Source organism: Alexandromys fortis, unplaced genomic scaffold (assembly GCF_014885135.2).
Source record: "Alexandromys fortis isolate MF-2015 unplaced genomic scaffold, M_Fortis_MF-2015_v1.1 scaffold_4, whole genome shotgun sequence".
NCBI classification, from domain to species: Eukaryota; Metazoa; Chordata; class Mammalia; order Rodentia; family Cricetidae; genus Alexandromys; species Alexandromys fortis.
The window spans coordinates 29080396-29101676 of NW_026067944.1; the positions used below are offsets into that span (position 1 = coordinate 29080396).

The 21281-nt window shown below is 36.2% G+C and overlaps 1 protein-coding gene across 15 annotated transcripts in view; it reads left to right on the forward strand.

Annotated features, from left to right (window-relative positions):
• The window catches only part of Zbtb20 (zinc finger and BTB domain containing 20), a 752057-nt gene that overhangs the window by 353812 nt on the left and 376964 nt on the right, over positions 1 to 21281 (forward strand). For 2 of the 15 annotated variants that reach the window (XM_050148762.1, XM_050148771.1), the window contains exon 1: positions 5310 to 5423. The exons of the other annotated variants lie outside the window; for them this stretch is intronic. The gene's annotated coding sequence lies outside the window, so the exon portion shown is untranslated. Of the gene's footprint in view, positions 1 to 5309; positions 5424 to 21281 lie in introns of those variants that run through there. 15 annotated transcript variants of the gene reach the window in all.

Here is a 21281-nt window from a genome sequence, read left to right on the forward strand (position 1 = left end):
CTCTCTTAGTGTCCTCATTGCTGTCTAGGTTCTCTGGGATTGTGATTTGTAGGCTGGTTTTCTTTGTTTTATGTTTTAAAACCACTTATGAGTAAGTACATGTAATACTTGTCTTTTGGGTTTGGGTTACCTCACTCCAAATAATGTTTTCTAGCTCCATCCATTTGCCTACAAAATTCAAGATGTCGTTATTTTTTTTTCTGCTGTGTAATACTCCATTGCATAAATGTACCACATTTTCCTTATCCATTCTTCAGTCGAGGGGCATTTAGGTTGTTTCCAGGTTCTGGCTATGACAAACAATGTTGCTATGAACATAGTCGAGCACATGTCCTTGTGGCATGATTGGTTATCAAAAGAACAAATAATCTAATAGAGATGCAGTTTTTAACATTCATCGGGTACTTTTTCACTTTCCTCATTCTGTTTGTATGAGTGTTTTGCCTGACCGTGTGTGTGTGTGTGTGTGTGTGTGTGTGTGTGTGTGTGTGTGTACAGTGTGCATGTGCCTGAAGCCTAGAGACATCAGAAGAGAGCTCAGATACCTGGGACTGGATTCACTGATGGTTGTCAGTGGCAATGTGGGTGAAATGATCCCCAGTACTGGAGCCTTTGCAAGAACATTACGAGCTCTTAGCCCAAGGTATCATTCAGGCTCACTTCAGGCACTTTTTAAAGCATGTATTATGTTCTAAGATTTGGCTAGCTATCACACATTCTCAGAAGGGAGCATTTTAATTGCCAAGTGGTATGAATAACAGCATCTCAGACTTTGACTTGTTAGATATCTTCACGTTTGAGCATATAGACCAAGTGGGTTGCAAACCCAGTAGTATAGCTCCATCAGCCAAAAGATAACCTTGATAAAATTTGGAATATCTGTCATTACCTCCACGTAAAACACATGAGAGACAGACTTTGAAGAATCTGACCTTTCTCTTATTTTCTTGCTGCCAGTCATTATGGACAAGTTATTGGGCTTTTGTGCCTGAAGTGTCCTGTTGTAAAATCAGATTATTAACACTTCTTACCCCATACAGTATTTTGAGAAAAAAATAATACCATGCATTAGAACTGTCAGTTGTGATGCTTGAGACATTGGAAAGTGTTCAACAAAAGTTATTACTGCTGTGATTGCTATTATGATTATTGGTTTTGTGACATCCAGGAACTTGCTGAAAAATGTATTTTTCCAGTGTAGCTGCATTAGCCCTAGTGACAAAATGATTCAAGGTGCTTTTCCTTCTGAAGATGGGTCAGAGATATCATCATTGCAGTACATATGGAGGAGATCTAGGTTTTCCATATTAAAAAAAATAGTGTGATTTAGCCTAATATGTAGACGGTACTATGCAGTCCAAATTTCTGTTTTTTTTAATGGAAATTATGTTTCAGTCTACATGAAGTGCTGCTTATTTTTCAGTTTGGGACTTGTGTTATTAAAAGGAACTTTTAAATCTGAAGCTCCAGTGATCATAATGTAGTGCAGTTTTCTTCTAACATCAGTTACAGAAAAGTACAATTTTGCCTCAAAGTGACATCTTCAGGATGAAGACTCTATAATCATCAACTCTGTGTTTAAGTGGGAGTAATCAACTTCCTCCTTCCCAGAATTCTTCTGTTCTCATTACATCATTTCTACTTCCTCTCTGCTTTTCCCACCTATATTTCTTGACTGGCCAATCAGCATTTATTTATAACATGATTGACAGAATACAGACAATTCTCCCGCAAAGCATGATAGTTAACTGACTAAGGTCACTAGCCTAGTAGGGGCTACACAGTAGGCACCTGAGATTGTTTACTGAATTGAATCTATATTATCAAGAGAACTGATACCAATCCAGAAATTCTGTGTTGATGGAAATGACAAAAGAATAATATGGTGGAATGAATGTATTTTCTTATAAAGTCAGTTGACAGTACATTGTTAAGCTTTTTATTTATTTTATCTCATTTGTATTTTTGTGGTACTGGGGGTTGAGCCTAAGGCCCTATACATGCTAGGCAGTCATTCTATCATTGGATTGTATTTTTAGTCCTGTTAACTTTTAAAAATTGAAGTCTTGCTTAAGTCTTAAAAGTGGAACTGTATCATCAAGAGAGAATGGACCATGTTCTTACACAGAGTATGCTTCCTTTTTAGAGTTGTCATCGCTACTATCTACAGGTCACATGATCATGGGCACCTTGTGTGTGTGTGTGTGTGTGTGTGTGTGTGTGTGTGTGTGTGTGTGTGCGTAAAACCCTCAAATCTCAAATGAAAAAATGAACTAATAGCATCATAATTGGTCTGTATTTATGGTCTCTAGTAAAGTTCTTTATGCATCTTGGTACATAAGATATATTCAGTAAATGGTACCTGCTACTTAGTATAATAGCCACAATAATAATAAGACACAAGCCTTTTAGACAATAATCATAAGCTCATTAATATATATTAATATGAAACATCCATTAATGTATGAGTATATACATTATGACACTTAAAATTGCTTTGCCTAATGTTTGGCACACAGGAAATCTAAGATGTAAATTTGATATAGTTACATGCCTTCACAGGAAAAGTACTATAATTATTTTAGTTAAATGAAAACATAATTCAAAACTCCCAGGCCAACTCAATCTTATGAAAATAGTAATAAAAGCAACAACTATCTAACGATTTTTTTTTACTGAAATAACTAATTTGGGCTTAATGCAAATAAATAGGATGTATAATGTGATAGAAAATAAAAAGGAAAATACTTGAAAAATTCTTGGGTGAACCCCTGATTCAAGTAGTATTAATTGGAAACATTTTAAAGATAAAAAGGCTATTATTGCTAGCTGCAATAGATACATATGGAAAATGGCTTCAGAGATTCACAACATAAAAATAGTTCATTGCTAAATTCGAAATTCTGTTAATGTCACAAACAGTGGGATGTGCAACACAAATGAATTGTGATGACAGTTGAGTACCAAGCTGCCTGTTTTTTCCCTCTCAGAACTGTCCGTATTTGGCTTTATATTTTCCTCATCCTGATTTAACCCATCAATATTTGTACTTTCTGTAACTAACACCACCTTGGAACGTACACACTAAGGATTTCATTTCTAAACCTTCCTGCTTCCTAACAATCTTGCTCTAGCTTTGTTACCACAGACTTCTGTTGGTCCCAGAGTCTTTCTGGCCCCTCACTTTAGAGTCTGGCTTTTGAGCACCTTCTTCCCTGGCTCTTTGCAGGCCTCTGTGTTGTGCTTTATTCTTCCATTTCTCTTAGCTGCCTAAAGCCTTTCCACTCTTCATGAGCTGCAGGCTGTTTGTGTAGAGCATATTTCTTCTTACCACGGTTTTCATTTTGCGCACTTACTGTTATCCTAAGAATCTACATTCAATTTTTATTATAGTTTTTAACCTAGATTTCTAAAATACCACTCTTCTCCTTTATGGCAGGTTCTCTATGATCGTGGGTTTTGGGAGCAAGACTTATTTTCTGAATCAAATAAAATTCCCTTCAATGCAGCATCTCCACACTAGCATAAGCTAGCCTGACCTTTGGGAAATGTCATTAAAACACTCTCTGAAGAGTATTTTCAAATACCCAAATTATTTATGCTTAATGGCTTTTGTAGCATGGATATCAGACCTAACTAACTAACAGAGCAACAGGCCTAGGAATATTTTTATGTGGCTTTCACTGTGCATGATGTCTAAACTGACATTTATTGAGTGACCTCTCTGTTCTACCCATTATAGTCTTAAAGCAATTCTCTGTAATACTTCATGTTCTCTTCACCTAATGGATGAGGAAATTGTAACCTCAACTTTCTAAATGGTGGAAGTCAAGGTTCCAGTATGCTAAAGATGTGCTGTGAATTGAGAACAGGGCAGTAAAGTAGAAATTATCAACTTTGATGTCTGACTATTTTTATTCTTTCAATTGAGAGTGAAATATATATATATATATTAAATGAACATTTAATAAAAGCTTAACATTGCAAAGGATCTTCAAAAGGTAAGAAAACTACTGAGCCCAGTTCCCACCCTCCAACACTGTTTTAAAAATAGATTAATATTGATATATTACAAACCTCAATATAACTTAGTACTTTTACCTTTCTCTTAATCTTGTGTCTTCAACTTGTTTTCCTGTTAATATATTCAGTACTTACAGAATATTTGCTGTTTAAGAATCTTTTAAATATTGATATATCATCCTATTTATAGTCATCTTTTTCATAGATGTAAACATTACAAAGTTATTGAAACATATTCATTTAGAGTGTTAATAAAAAAATATGGTGAAAAATACCACGTATGTATGGTTTGCTGTATCTTGTTCTGCCTCCCCGCCACACACAAAATTTGACATGAGCAAATATCCAAGAGAAAACAAGATATCATTTTAAGTTTTAACATTTGGGTGTAGTTGTATTCATGCTTGTGAAAAATATAGAAGAGTTAAATATTTTCAACATAGATTCACTATAGATATAATCCAAATCATAATATATTTTTAAACAATGTTTGAGCCTTATTTTTCTCTGGTAGCGTGATTCTATGAGGAAAATGAAACCAACCACGACAAAACTCTCCTTCTCACAGAATAAAATGAGACTTTCTATCACTGTTTTGAAAAGTGGTTTGAACAGTGACTAACCACTCATTTACAAATATTGTTGTGGCCATTTTAAGCTGTAGTCTGAACAGCACATGAGAAAAGTCAATAAAATGGTCTCTGTTGTGGATGAAACTGTAATAAACCATTAAACTATAATATACCATTAAAACCAATTCCCTCTCCTTGTTTTTATTATTGCATTCCACTTAGGTGTTGCAAAAAATAAGCCAGCTTCGACTAGAATGAAGTGTCCAGACAAGGAAGTCTGTGAATAATTAAGAGAATAAACTAGAGTAGAAGAGAAAGACAGGCAGAGAGACAGAGACAGAAGGGAATGGAATAATGGAATCAAGTGGAAAAGATTATGCACTGAAAAAATGTTGAATATATCAAAATACAAAATTAATGGAAGGGAAGAACTTTTCTTCAAAAGAAAATACTTTCCATCCTTCATCAGCAGTGCAGAATTGATGGCTTGATAATAAAAGGACTTTTTAGTGAAGTTGCTGGGAAGAACATAGTCATCACAGAGGTTGCACTGGGTGTTCAGTTGCCCTGGGCAATCTGATCAGCGTGTCCTTGTTTCTAGAACTAAGTAAACCAAATCAGGATGAACGACACATGGTTTAATAGTTAACTTTCAGAACAAGGGGCAGGGAGATGCTTTTATGCCATCATCCAGCCTTCATTCCAATCTCATTACTGAAGTCCGCTCTGAGAGTATTTACAGCTTTCCGGAGAGTCTAAGCTTGGCTGAATCCTGAAGGTGGAAATATAGCTTAATGACCTCCTTGTTCTGGAGTCTTCCTAATGCAGGTGAATCCTTGTGATCAGTCATTTTATACAATCCAGATTATTGCTATTAATGTTATTGTTGTGATTTTTATTAGCATTTTCTTATCATGGGAGGTGCCTTTCCATTTTTCTGTTCTTAAACTATGCAAAAGTCTTGTGACTGCACTGAGTTTTCTCTGAGTCTCTGAGGAAGTTAACGTCCTCTCCAAGTTGGAAATAATTTGAGATAGTTTGAAAAGAACTTGGATATGCAAGTCCAATCTTGCTTTTTCACAGACTAGGCACAGAAAATATCATAGAAACAGGCTTTTATTTGACAAAAGGACAGAATAAATAAAATAAGAAGATATATTTCATGGTATATTCAGTCTATGAGGCTCAGGTCAGTTTGACTCGTGATCTTTTACCTTTTCCTCTGCTTTCCTGAAATCTAAAGTAGACACTTCTTGTAGAGTTGATATACTTTCCTACAATTAGCATCTCTTCCATCCTGTCAAAAGGAAGCTCCAACCATAGACTAGGTCTTGCCATACTTAATGAACATGTGTTTAGGTTTTCTGAACAAATATTCCAAATAAAAGAATGGGGGCAGCTTCTTGTTAAATACCAAATTCATGGAAGTTATCGAAGAGTCTGATATGATTTGATATTAAAGTATAATAACTAAACTAAGTAATAACAATGACAACAGTCAACAAAGCCATGTTTCTTAATCTCTCTTTTTCAATTCAATTTTTAAAAAAAAACCACTATAAATATCCTCCAGCAAACAGAATGAGCACACATCTATATTTTCGGTATGTAGTTTTGGTATGTAGAACATATATTTTTATTGTAGTTCCTGCCACACATTAACATCTCCAATGTTTAAGAATCATCATGTTTTTGTGTGTGTGGCTATTCTATTAGTGTTACCATTTTTTTATTCTCTGCTGTTATTTGATATTTATGAATACTAAGTGACTCCTTTTCTAGCCTCCTTGTATACACTTGGACATATGGGTGTTGTCTGTATAGTGTATTTGAAAGGGGGAAGACAGCAAGAATAGGTTTTGAACAATATTTTACGAGTATTATTGAAACAAATAGCTTCTGTATATTCTACATACATACACAGCAACTGCATAACATGCAAATTCTGTTCATATCTACTTCCTTCTGCATTTATTACAGTGACTGTAGCAGCTAAGTACTTTATGTGATCCCTCTTACTATTATTTGCCACCTGATCATTCCAAAGTACTTTTGACAATCAGAGAATTTCATTAACAATCCATTCTCTTGCTTTCTGTTTTTCGGCACCTTTGCATGTAAAAGTATCCAACATCTTAGTAGCTATCTGAGATAAATTACAGAAAAGTGATAGAGTACTTTCGACAGGAGGGGGATGCTGCGGGGAAACCATCCCAAAGCATTTCCTATCGTTCAATTTGTGTTTTAGTTTATTCAGATAGTGCTATAGAAGTCTATATAGTCAAGGAAAACTCAATCCTTCATAACTACTTTTGTTTATTATATTCTCCACCATTGTAGCAATCAGAAGTGTTCCATGAGGAACATATATAATGCCCACACTTTACATGTATAAAGATCTGATCAGTAGTACCTTCTCAAAGCAGGATTCCTATTGACCTAAATGTCCCTTAGCTCAGAACCATAGGTGCCAATCTGTTTTTAAAAGCTACTGCTATTTTTTTTAACTAAAAGGATTAAAACTTATTTATTAAAAGGTTCATTGTCTTTCTAGTGGAGGGTGCGTGGTCGGTACCTTAACAGTGTGATTGAATTAAAATCAAGTTCACGCTGGGGTTTCTTTTGCATCTCTACTCCTTGCTTTCTCTTTGACTCCAGGCTAATTGCATAACCTCTGGTTGACCTGTGCCTCGTCTACACATTCAAAGTAAAACTCAGAAATGAGGCTGTTATCCAACTATTGTAGGCTCGAACATTATTTCTCTAAATATTTCTGGGAGATAATTTGAGATTCCTGATACAAAACAAAACAAACAGCCAGTTTTATGAGCATTCTCCTGTAGTCTTAGACAACAGTCCTATGGGAGAGTAGACAATATGATCATACTCAGATGAAAATCATTGAGGTAATTAGACTACAGATAAAGCTTGCTTCCCACATCCACCAAGCTTCTGATTCTGACTCAAGAATATAAACTTACCGTTTTATTTCTAGCAAGTCCTTAGTGTAATGCTGAACAAATGATGCTTTCTCTTGCATTGACTTAACGGAGATGCAGTTCCAGTACCAAAAAAAGACATAAAAACTCATAGTCTCTTCACGTCATGGCAGTGAAGTCTTGGAGTATAGACACAAACCTAGACCTTTCAACTTTGAATCTTACTGTCTACCAGAACAGCAGGTTTCCCTTCTTTGACTCTGTGTTTTCAATGACTATTGTCTGCTTTTAAATACTACATGAAACAGCATTGTAAGACACAGACATTGGATCTTCCCCCCTCCATCTAATGGTTGTTCTTGTTAAGTTTGTGGAAGAGTCCATTTTAGTTATTAGCTTTGGTCAAAGAGTGTTTTAAGGGTAGTCTTGAACTCCTACTTAGGTAATGAGAACAATAATGAAATGAGTCATCTTGGTCTTCACTCTTTTGTCAACATGTAAAAACGTGCAAGCAGGTTTATTTACCAAATTCAGCTATGAAATGTTTCATTTCAAAGTTCTAAGACATTTTCTTTCTTTACATAAACACGACAGCAGAGTGGCAAGGTGGATGGGGGAAGGCAAGGGAAAGCTACAGCAAAGAGACTGAGGACATAGGCTCTAGACTATCTCACTCCTCAGGAGACACCTGAGCTTCAGGAAAGCTTGTACTGCATACCAGGGTGCTTTTCTAATTGACTGGGTGTTATGGTGATGCAGGAAAGCCTCATTTCATGTCTGGATTGTTGTACAAAAAATTCAGATTTAATTCTTCTGGACTACCACTTGATTGTTTATAACATTTAAAATATCTGGTAATTATAATATGTAATTTGAGTTAGGAATTACTATTATAAAATGTGAAAGCTTAGGTATAAAAACCAGACAGATATGAGTTCATATCTCAGCAATTTTAAACAAGTTTTTTCATGTCAGCTTTTGCTTTCTCGTTAGTAAAATTCAAACAGTAATATTCTTGTAAACTGTTTCAAAATTAAATGAAGTGATAAATTTAAAAATTTGGTATTATGGTGATTGTCTTATGATATGAATCTATCACATTAGCTGGAGCTAAGCATCTCACTTTATCTGTAAAGTAGTAGGAAATCACTTTTTGAAATGAAGAACAAATATCTTAAAACTCTGTATGCACTGGCTGGTGGTGGTGGCGCATGCCTTTAATCCCAGTGCTCAGGAGACAGAGGCAGGCGGGTCTCTGTGAATTTGAGGCTAGCCTGATTTACAGTGTAATTCCAGAACAGGCTCCAAAGCTACACAGAGAAATCCTGTCTTGCACCCCACCCCCCAAAAAAGCCCTCGGTATGGGTACATGAATGGTATTTTGTCCACAGTATCTTCTATAGCTTCATTTTCTCCTTCTTACTCCTGATGTAGAAATACTGGTACTCTGATTTCTCTGTAACCATAGTACTTGACAGAAGTTACTTGAAAGAGAATGGATTTATTTTACCTCGCAGTATTATCTAGTTCATTCCATTACGGTGGAGAAGACATGGGAATGCACCCAATTCAGAGGAACTAAAAGTGTGTGATAAAGACTTTTCATATCTGGAAGCAGAAAGAGGTCAGAAGTAGAGGTAGGCATAGGCTCCAAAGGCCACCATAGGCCACCAGTGATGTACTGCAAACAATAGGACCAACCTTTTCAAGTTTCTACAGCCTTCTAATATCAAGCCAACTACTATGGCACACATCTTCACAGCGTGAGCCTATGACAGACCTTGAAACTCAAATTATAACAATTTTGTAATTATTAGTTGAAATCTTTAACAGGTTTAGCCTTTTCTGTGGTATTTTCTCAAGTATGGCTACTTCCAACTCAGACTGGATACTGGAACATAATATAAATCCACTAAAATTCTCATAACGATAATTGAAATATTGTAGACTGTTGCAATGCAGTCTTAAATACGTAGAAGTCAGAGCTTTGAAGGTGTATCTAAATAATACTAGCATGTCCCTGAAGTTGCTGGTCAGCCATCACCCACTTGCCGTGTAAACTCAATCATTTGTAGCTTTCATCTCAGAGCATAAGTGATGCCATTAACCTGCTAGTTGAACATGATTCTAACTTAAATCCTTTTCAAATTCCCTGAGTTTTTACTGTAAGTCCTAAACAATCATGAAAAAATATTTATATATGTGAATAGGTTAAAATTATGGTCATTGTGACTGACAAACACTATTTGCTTAGTTTTACCTATGTTTGCTAGGGTAGCTGTCAATCATTTTACCTAATAACTTTAAAAATTAGATCATTTTTGAAAAAACCATCCCATGTGTCTCTTGAAGTAAGATGTTTTTGGATGGACCGAGGGAATCATTTGACTGTCCAATAAAAGTACAGATGGTACCATTTTCCTTGATTCATCCCACAGTGCATATGAATCAAGTCACATGGCTAAATTTGGGGATTTTTGTAGCACCCTGTCACTAAGTTTTGGGGCATATAAAATACCATTTGCCTGGCTTTTAAGTTTGTGGATCTTGCACAGTGCCTGGCATGGAGATAGGAAGGACATTTTTTTTCCATTAAACTTTTACGCTGTTTTGAAAGGAAAAGTTGAAACAGAGTCCCTACTGAGATTTTAACATGTTCCATGGTGGTAACCATAGGAAATAGGGAAACAGGAAATTTCTGGACATAAGGAAGCCAAGGAGTCCTTCTCAGCCTGTCCTCACCTCTCAGATACCAGTTGGGCTCTATAAAAGTATTTTTATCTAAATACATACTTAATGATTTATATTTCTATAGTCTTTATGCAGACAGTAGAGAGAATATTACTGCTGATAACCAAAATGCTTTTTTTTTTCAGAACAAAACTCAGTTCTTAAATTCTGGAGGAACTGATGGAAAAATTCATCCAGATTCTAATAAGGTCAAATCATGGGAGGTTGCATTTGAAATAGTCCATTTAGCAAATTTAGAAGAATTCTCAAAGGATGTCATGATAAAAAAAATGCATATAAAGTACAGATATGAATAAAATATTTTTGGGAGAGCACAAACTTATGGACATAGCATGATGACACTGTTAAATTTAGGACATGTACATGCCACAAACACAAATATTCATATATTCATCTCTATCACCTCTCATTCCTTGACCCAAGCTCCAGATAGCAAAACTGAACTCTACTCAGCTTTCCTGTTTGTAAGTACTGTCTCACTTAAATTAGTGTGTTTATCAAACACAGTGGTGTTCTTCCCTAAAAATGGAAAGACACATGTCAATGACTGTTTGTAAAGTGTCTATACATCTATTTGTGTGTGATTCCTACCTATAGGGAACATGTTTTAAATTCGCTGTCACGTAAACTCTGTTAGAGTCCTGCCGTCTCGAGAACATTATACCTGGTCGACTGGTCATCATGCTGTAGGGCTTATGAAAGCATCCTAAAGACACCACTTCCTATTCTTGTTACATTTAACTGTTGAAATACAGAATGTAAGTAGTGGTCATGGCTGCTATGCTCAGAAATGTGGCTCTTCTTATATCTAGAGTAGCACCAAACTTTTACAGCCCCATAATAGTAAATTAAAAACAAACAGACAAACAAAAACAGCCTCTACCCAGATTATAAATCCTGCTTCTGGTGACTTGCATTAGCATCACTATTCTCATTCTTAGCTAAACCACCCAGGTTGTATAATCATAGATTGCCACATTATATAGTTAGCTTTTTCCATAGTACACTTTTGAAAGATGAATACTGTGTATACATAACCATGATAAATCACCTAGCCACAGAGCTTGTACAGCGAATGTATGCCCAAAGGCAGGGAGGGGGAGGCTTGCTCCAGAAACTGGTGGAAAAGCACAATGATGCATCAGCATGCTTGCCTTGTGACTCACACTGACAGCAGATGAGCTGTCACTCAGTGATGTCACTGCAGCCTTCTAGAACTTAACATTGTCTAAATAATTAAAGTAAAAACAGTTTTGAAATGCTTGCAACTATATAAAAATTTTAATCTGTAAAGAATAGGTTTCTCATGAGAAACATATTTGTATTTATATTTTATATTTATGTTATAGGGCCATTTTCTTTTTGTTAAGCTCTCTTTGTCCAAATGCTGGAATCTAATTTAGCTGAGTCAAAGGCTCTGGTTGAAGGGGCCAATAATGGTTCACGGTGGTAGTTAAACTAATAAAAGAAACGATGACACTAGAATCTTAGAGAAGTATATAATTTGATGACATATGCTGCGTTCCCTGAATTCTCTAATGTTTGACATGGGATGAGCTAAAAGGATTTTTCAGACAATGGCAAACCCTGGTGAGCTAGACGAGTTTTTCTGTAAAAGTGTAGCTCTCCAACTTAACTGTACCTCGGGAACTGGTGCATATTGGAAGGACATGTCCCTGCAGATTCTTGTTTGATGGCAGTTCCTAGGTGGGCCTGTGGGTCCTCGTTAGGATCAGCTCCCCTAGTGATTTGCTAGCTGATATTCTGAAAACCATCTCTGAATTTTCTGGCAGTCGATCAGCGTTCTTGCATTCGGGATATGTGGTGTCTGGTTATGGGCAGAATTGAAGACATTACTTAATGTTCTATTCTGTAAAGACCCACAGACAGAACATTTTATTTTTTTAGTCACATATCTTCAGAATTTTCTGTTTGTTCCTACTAAATTTGCATGTTTTTGGCTTAGGAAGGAATACAAATAGACCAGCTTTGTCAGAATTTTTACTTAATTGGGATTATAGGCTCTATCAGAATAGGAAATCTTTACATATTTTGGGCTTTTCCCTCTTTTTATGCATATGCCAAGATATCTTCACAAAACTAAAATAATTTTTTAAAAAATAAAATGGTTGTATTTAATGTATTTACACAGCTTTGTCAAGCAACAGCAATGGCATCTAATCTGACCTTTCACAATATTCAAGCCCATAAGGATAAACAAGAAACACCCCCATTACTAAGAAAATTTTATTTCATGAAAGACAATCTCTCTCTATTCCACATATTCAATTCCCTTGTCATTTTACATTATAAATAAATAACAAACCAATTTGGCACATGCCCACCGATTAAAAATAAAAGTTGTCAGAATGAGAGGGGAAAGACAAAAATATGAATTATTAATTATAATATTAAGCAGCACAAAAAAGCCTAACATGAAATGATACCACCTAGAAGAAATTATATCAAAATAAAAATGAGACAATAGTTTAATATTCATCATAAAATTGCATTGTTGTAATTTTAGGTATTTACATATCTAGTACTCATATCAAATTTGATTAAAAGATAGTTTCATTATTGTAGAGAAAATTTACTTGTAGAATAGTTATCACAAATGAAAGTATTACTTTACAATCATGTCCTGACTAAATTATCTTACTGACCTAGTAGCTATATTCACTGTAACGTCACATCACTGCATATTATTTTTCAAATGTTCAACATTTTGGAAAACAAAGAATGCCTAATTAACAGAAAACATGATTAAAGAAAGCTTTTCTGGATGTTGCTTAGAAGTTTACACCTTTCATTATGGACTGGGAATTAATATTTTTCCATTCATTAATTTGAAACAAATATATATTGAATACTGGTTAATAACATAATACAGACTTTGATCAGCAGAGGCTGGTGGACAACAAGAAGTGCCAGTATCGAGGAAGACTGGAAGTGTTGTTCTGTCTGTGATGCATGCGTGTGAGTGGGAGTATGTGATGGGACACACATATGAAGGGTGATGTGAGTCATGAGAAACTTAGCCTTTCATTTTGTTATTGTAAATGTTTATTTTTGATGATGTTTCTTTTGTTTCACAAACTACCTTAAAATTACATTTGAAAACTAAAAGCAATTACCAAATAATTTGCCCACATTACCACATTTAGAATAACATCACAAAAGTTAATATAGATGAGCACTTTGTTCCCATGAATAACAATCCTGGTTCTGTTTAGTAGTGTTCTTGATATTGTAGAAAACCTCCTTGACTTGTGGTAAGTTTGCTTGTTCCATTTCATTTAGTTTTGTTCTATCTTGATAGTTTATTCTTTGAAGCGTGATGTTACATTACAATCTCAATGTCCTTGCCAATATCTTTATTTTTAATTTTAAGTGAATCTAGTACTCACTGAAGTAGAGTCAGATCCATATCCAAGCAAAGGACAAAAAGTCCTCTTTTTTTTTTTCATTTTTACAGTAAACCAACAATTTTGTTTTTGTTGCCTCTATGACATTTTTTTTTCAAGCAGCTAAATTCTTACAACCCTATTTTAGAAAAACTTTTTTTGTCACATAATACATTGGCACTATCTGTCAACATGGGTTCTAATTTTAATTTACATTCCCTATGAGTTTCTAGCATTGATTCTTAGAAGGCATTATGCTTGGGACAGGACAGTTGGCTCTGTGGTTAACAGAACTTTTTGCCCTTGCAGAGGATCCAAGTTTGATTCCCAGCATTTACATGGTAGCCCACAGCCAAATGTAACTTCAGTCCTAGGTTCCTGATCTTTCCGTCCTCCTTAGGCACCAAGGGTGGCACATGGTGCACATATACACATGCATGTAAAACACTTGTATATTTAAAGTAATAAAATAGATACATCTAAAAGGAAAATAATATAGAAAATCTCACATCACTGTTGTTACCATCACCTCTGAGCATTTGCTTGGCCCCTCATCCACAGTGGTATAGCCACACATTGTCCCCACGATGTAGATCATGCACTAAAGAAGTCTTATAGAGCAAAAGTTTAATTTCCATTACACTCTCAGCTCCAGTGCGTCTGTGATCAGAGGACATCAGTCCTTTCAGTGTTACTTTCTTGTCCAGATTGTTATGCAGAACTGACTTTTTTGTCTCCTGTAGTCTTCAGGGCTTCAGAGTGTTTAGTAAGCTTGGTCTTCTCTTATGAATCATGTAAGTTTCATGGCCTTCCATTTTTCTTAGTTTATTCCTTTAGGATTCACTGATTTGCACTGTGAATAGCATGTCACAGCTGCTGTCATCAAGTGCTCTCCTCTGCTGCGATTTTTCCTCTTTCAAACAGGGTCTCCCATAGTCCAGGCTGACCCCAAATTGTTGTGTAGCTGAGGGTAACCTTAAACTCCTTATACCCCAGCCTCTGCAACTCTGCTGCTGGGATTAGTCATGCACCACTGCACCTGGAGTTGATGTGCTTTATTTTAGTAATTCTTTGTTTGCTCAGTTTTGGTAAATGTTAGTCCCAATAATTGTTCTTCTTTTAATTTTAGTTATTAATCTGCTGGGTAAAATGAAAGTAGCATAAGCATAAGCAGTGCCAGGAAACCAAGTGCGGCAGAGCGGGTGACTCTTCGCAGCTCTGATGAATGAGGCAAAGATGAAGACATTGTAGTCAAAGAACATTATAGAATCAAATATAATAAATATAAAATCAAAGGGAATGTATTATCTTGAATTCTTCAGTTTATTTAAGTTACTTTTCAAACTTAGGTTCCTTAAGAGCAAGAACCTCTTTGTTTGCTTTCTCCATGACCATATGACCATAAGAATTGCTGCAAAGTGTTTCTTCAGGTCCTCTAACTACTATCTGTGTGTGCTAAAGAATTTGGAGGAGTTTAGTTCTAGGTAGTGGTGAGATTTCATCTCCTCCACAGTTCTACCTCCACTTACCTCTGTGTGTTGCAGATAGCAAAAGCAACCTGGTGAATACCATGTCTTTGTATTTCACACTAAACATATACAGTTCACAATCCAGAGGCTCTTCTGGATTATGCTTTTGAAGACTCCCCTAATGCAAGAAGGAGAGGTCTAAGAGTGAGAAAAGAGGAATAAGATAGTTAAATGCTGCAATGGAAGAAGAAAACAAGGTACTTCTGGCACCATCAGTGCCTTCTTCAGAAAGCATTCAAGTACAATAATAGTGACCAGGAATCAGAGCTGCAAATGAAATATCAGCACCCCCAAAACGAATCTGGCCTGACACTATATCATATCACCATAAGAAAGAACTAGGAAGATTTTCAACCCTCTATTGACTTTTGTATCCATGTAGATTTAGCCATAAGAAAACCAACTCTTGGCAAATCCAGACCTTATTGAGCTCTATGTGATGAGCCAGTGAGGTAATGGGAGTAAATACACTGTACTATGAATGTACACAACCTGACTAGGTCTGTTTTTATAAATGGGTAACATTTCCTAGCAACTTATTTGGAAAAATCATTTTTATAATATATGTGTTTACACAAAGCCAATAAAATGTCTTGTGTGTGTTGGAACATTTTGCTTTTATGTCTGGTAGACCATTTACTTTACCTCCTCTTCAGTGTCTGTTGGAACATTTATTTTATATTCTCCATTTCATTCCTGTTGGAGCATTTATGTATGATTTGTTTGTTACTTTTATCTGTTGATCTTGCCCTCCCCATATGCTCATGTCTGACTGGCCTAGTTTCCCACATTCAGTATGTGATCTCTAGCCCTTCTTAAATATTAATTAGTGTAATTGAATTCCCTCCAGTATTTCTAACCCCAGGCACCTGAATCTCAGTGTTTTTATTAGAACTGATTTGCGCATTTAAAGCCTAACCTGCTTCCCCATCCCCCATTGCCCAAACAACTTTTCTTGATTAGGTAAAGGTCGGGGTACATGTTTGCCTCAGAGAAAGTCTGCATGGAAAATAAAAGCATTATAAATTACACCTTTTTTCAGCTAAAGGCTGAAAAATACAAAGCTGTTTTGGATCTTTGGCAAAGGAAATCATCCAGAGTAGATAGGAAAAAGGCTGTAGCCCTCTTTAAGTCCAATAACGGGGTTTAAGAAGTGCCCTTATACAGAGCCATGTGTGGAGAGAATGCTCTGGCAGCACCTCGGGGGCCTTGAGGATGACATCTGTTTAAAGTCCCCTCTACTGTTCCTGTACCCTGGTCTCTCTCTGACAAGCCTGCCATTTTAGGGCGCTTTGGTAATTTCTCCGAAGTGACACTTTGCAGGGAAACGGAAGAGATTGTGAGATGTGGGGGAAAGTACCCTGAGGAGTGGGAAGAGATTGTGAGATGTGGGGTAAAGTACCCCGAGGAGTGGGAAGACTCGTCAGTAAGATGCAGTCATTGCCTGCCCGATCTCAGGACATAGGTTAAAAACAAACAGCTAGAGATAGGAGACTATCTCATTTGTAGTACGTTTGAAAACTCAGTTTGGGAGAATAGTTTGGTGTTAGTGTGGAGCAAAAGTCTGGAGTGGATCACTAAAGCCAGGAAATGGAAAGATGTGTGTTGTGTGCCCCTAAAATAAGTGCTTGCTAGAAGGTAAAACGGCTTTAGTGAAAGTTCATTCACAGTGTGATGCAGTCTCTCCTGAGCTTTGCAGAAGACAGTAGTAACTCATGTAACTAGAGATAAGATTAGCAACTCCTTAAATGAAAAAGCCATGTTTGTAGATTTTTAATTTTATCTTAAGTATATTATTGTTTTGCCTGTGTGTATGTTATGCACCATTTGTGGATCTTCAGAGGTCAGAAGAAGGCATCAGATACACTAGAACTGGAGTTACAGATTGTTATGACCTGCTGTGTGGGAGCTGGGAACCAAACCTGGGTCCTCTGAAAGAGCAGGAAGGGATCTTATCCACTTAGCCATCTTGCTAGCCCCAGTCATTTCATTTTATTTTTTAAATTATCAAATTTGTTGATAATTTCTTGCATGCATATAGTGCATTATGATTGCTGTCACCCTTCTCCACACTGCTCCTCACTCCCGTCTAACCAACCCTTCCGATACTATGAATTGCTTTCAAGTCATTTTGCTTTGTTTTGTGACTCAGCCCAGTTTAAGCAGGACCATTTGTGTACCCGTGGCTATCCACTGGAGCCTAGTGGGCTCCATTAGTGGTTCCTTAATTGAAAACAATGTCAGCTTTTCATCCAGAATCTGTCAATAGCCAGGCCTCAACAGGGAGGCTATCCCTTTGAAGCCTTCCCTACTCCATGGTTGACTGTTGGCAGGTCTGGTCTGCTGCAGTCAGTGACAGCTACTGTGAGGTCATTGCACTGATTGTGTCATGACTAGAAGATAGAATTTCATAATTCTTCTCCACATCTTTCAGCTCTTTCAGTCTTTGCACTCACCATTGGGATGTTCCCTAGCCCTTAGAAGAACTAGACAAAAAAGTCCTGTTCAGGGATCAGAACTCAGCTGTCAGCTGTTCTCTGCACCGTGATCAGCGTGGGTTTCTGCACTCACTGCAGAGGGAGGATTCTCTGATTAAGGCTGAGGGTAGCATTTGTCTATGGATATGAACATACAAATTTAGAAGTTAGCTTGATGCCATGGTATTTGTCTAAACAGTAGCCCAACACTTCCTTAGCTATGGAATTTTTGATGAGAGCATTGGGTACAAACAAATGACTTATTGTCAACGGAAAGATCGTTCTTACAGAATCATACAAGGGTATACTAGGCTTTATCGTGGACCCTGAGGTATTGGATTTTGATGTTGTTGTAATTGTTGTTTGGTGGCTTAGGTGATTATATGTTCACCATGTTTGCAACCAATTGGATTCCACATGCAAAGAAAAGTTGAATAAAGTAACTAGGTTCCCAAAGTGTATTGAAAAAATACAGTGAGCCATATCTAACCATATAATATTTAAAGTAAATAATAGAGGATTTTGTGTTTGCATTTTAACTCTACTCGTGAATAATATGAGGCAAAAATGTCTTAACTCTGCACAAGAAATCAAAACAAACAGAAACATCTTTAGAAGTGAGTGACCAGGAGATTGGGAGAATGAATTGAATCATCAGAGGAATAGTTAAGGGAGTTAGAATTGTTTGAAAATCTGGAAGGCAGGAACAAAGCTATCTTCATATATGTGAAGGGCAACTGGAAGTTGTCTACAAGATAATTTAGGTTGCTTTCTGTTATTCCAACAAGAACATGAGAAGTGATGAAACCTTCAAAAGTACAAAATTCCATTCAGTATCAAAACTACTACAGTAACACCCTTCTATGTTCAAAGGATGAAAACAGAAAAGGGCAGGAAATAGATTAGATTACAGGATAGATCTAGTACAACCTCCAAAAATGGCATTTCCTGACTCTTTGTTTAGGGACATTTCTTGAACCTCTCATAATTGGTAAAAAAACACTTTAAGCAGTCACTTTAAGGTGACTTTAAGAATTTCCTACTGTGCACAAAGTGAAGAAAATTTTAGTGTTGTTGTTAGTCAATTAGAGCTGTCCAAAGAGACTACCACAGAATAGAAGTTTAGACAGGAGAAATTTATTCCTCAGTTTCAGTTACTATGAATCTAAGGGGTCAACAAGTTTGGTTTCTTCTGGGGACTCACTCCTTGTCTTGCAGATAACCATCTGCTTGCTGTGTCCCAAAATGACCTTTTGCTGATGTGACTGTGGGGATATCTGTGACTTCTTCTCTTTTAAAAAGACAATTCCCTGTAGTATTAGGGAACAACCTTATGACATAGTTTAATCTCAGCTGCTCTTTCAAAGGTCCAGTCTCCATAGAGAGTGACATTGGGGCTTAGAACTTCAATCCTGGTTGTCGAAATACAGATAGTTAATAACAGGACAAGATAACCTGAAATCTTAATTCCCTAAGTCCAAGGTAGTTGAAGCAATTAGTTTAGTACTTGTACAGTGTTATTTCAATGTTTAATATTAATGACTCTGCTGATTCTGGTAATTTGTCAATAAAAATAAAATCCAACTTTTTTAATAGTGGCACACTCTTATAATCCCACTGCTTGAGAAGTGGAGGCAGGAGAATAGATCAAGGTCAGACTTAACTAAGTCTGGGAAACATAATACCATTTTAAAAAATACCAAAAATAAAATTCAGAAGCCTCTATAAACCAACTCTGAAGTTGTACAGTGCCCTAAAATCTCATCATAGCATGATGCTTATCCAGGATATAAAGCAATCTTCTTTCAATAAATGTTTCTTTTAATATCCAAAAATTCAATTTCATTTTACAAATATTTACATTTTGCTACACCTCCCTTGACTTCTGCTGCCCAGTTTACCAATGTGGCTTCTGGTAAAACCTCTGTCTCATGTGGTGGACCTCGTTTTCCCATTTTTAAATGCCCTAAGACAGAAATTGTGTTGTAAAAAATCATAACTCTCAAAGTAAACAAAAAAAACACTGCATCACAGATCACAAATAAATGCATCTAAAGAGTAAAACTAAAAAGTGGTGTTAGTCTATCAAAGAGATTTCAAAGTCTGAATTTATAGCTTTGAGACTGTTGAGAAGAGTATAAAGATTTGACTTTGTCCATAGATGTCCTGTTTATGCTTGTTTTACTATTTATATATCTCCACTAACATAAACACCAGTAGCTTAAAGTAAAGACTTGGTCAGAATTTAACACTTAGGTTGGCTATTCTCTTGGTTCATTTTTCTTGCCAATAGTGCTGTGCTGTGAACATGGTTAGATTGACTTGTGTCTGAATATTTGGAGTGACTTTTCAAAGTTAGGAATGGAAATCAGGGAAATGACACATCCTCTCCCTTGAACGAGCCTCCCTGTGCAGTCTAAGTAACATTGGAAAGAAATGCATCTTCACAAGGAAGAACCAAGAAAAGCTACAAATGACAGCAGAGCTGGTAGAATGCTAGCCTAGCACACAGGAGGACCAGCGCCATAGCTCAGCAAAACAAGGCGAAGCCCCAGAATACTGCAATTCAGTCAGCTGCCTCCTGGGGAACAGTTCCTGCAACTTCATGCTTTCAGTGAGAATTGAGTCTGTAGTGTGCTGGGAAGTTGTATAGTAGCACCTAGAATTGGGGCATCCACACGCAAACCGAGCTTGTCGCCCTCAGCAATCTCCATATTACTGTAGGAGATTCCATGTAGCTCTATTGGTGCTTCTTGTTCAATGTGCTTTGCTTGACACAAAATACTTATTTAGGAAAGATTAATTTCCTTATATTTTCACCAGTTCTTAATTCTTTCCTCCTCTGGTGGGAATAATGTTAATATTGTTCTATTTATATAACCTACAGGATTCTTGGAACAATCCAATAATATGATGTGAGACTATAAGCAGAAACACTTTGTAAATACTATTTTTTCTGTTAATGAATGGAAGGGGGCTTAGCTAGAAATGGAATTGTGACTAGCCAGGATTTTACATTCGTGCTGCTTTCTAAGAGACATTACAGACCTCATCTTGTTTTCTTTTAAAATACCTGAGCTGATCTTCAGAATGAAGTGTTTAGCAACAGGTATCAAAGTTTATATCTATTTTCTGTGGAGGATAAGAAATAAAATTCGTTTCAATCCCCCTTCCCACAATTACTGCTACTGCATTCTTTTTCCTTTAAATACAGAAAGATTATTACCTCTTTGTGTCCATGGGCCTCTGTGTCCATGGTTGGTACTGTCATTATTTCTATTGTATTGTGATAATTATTGTTATTATTATGAATTACACTTTGTAATTATATAGCATATTTTAAAGATAGATAAATGGCTAGGAAATAAGCTTGTTGTTATTGAAATATTATTGTGGTTTAGACATTTCTATATCTACCTTAGACTGTTTTCACACACAAAAAACTTTTATATGAATCATCAGTTACAACTTTATTAAATCCTGCCTTTGAAAATAAAGTACTAACCTGAAAAATACTGCATTATTTTATACAAAGCTCTTTATTTTTAATTTCTGCCCTTTAAAAATAGTTTTTACAGTATGG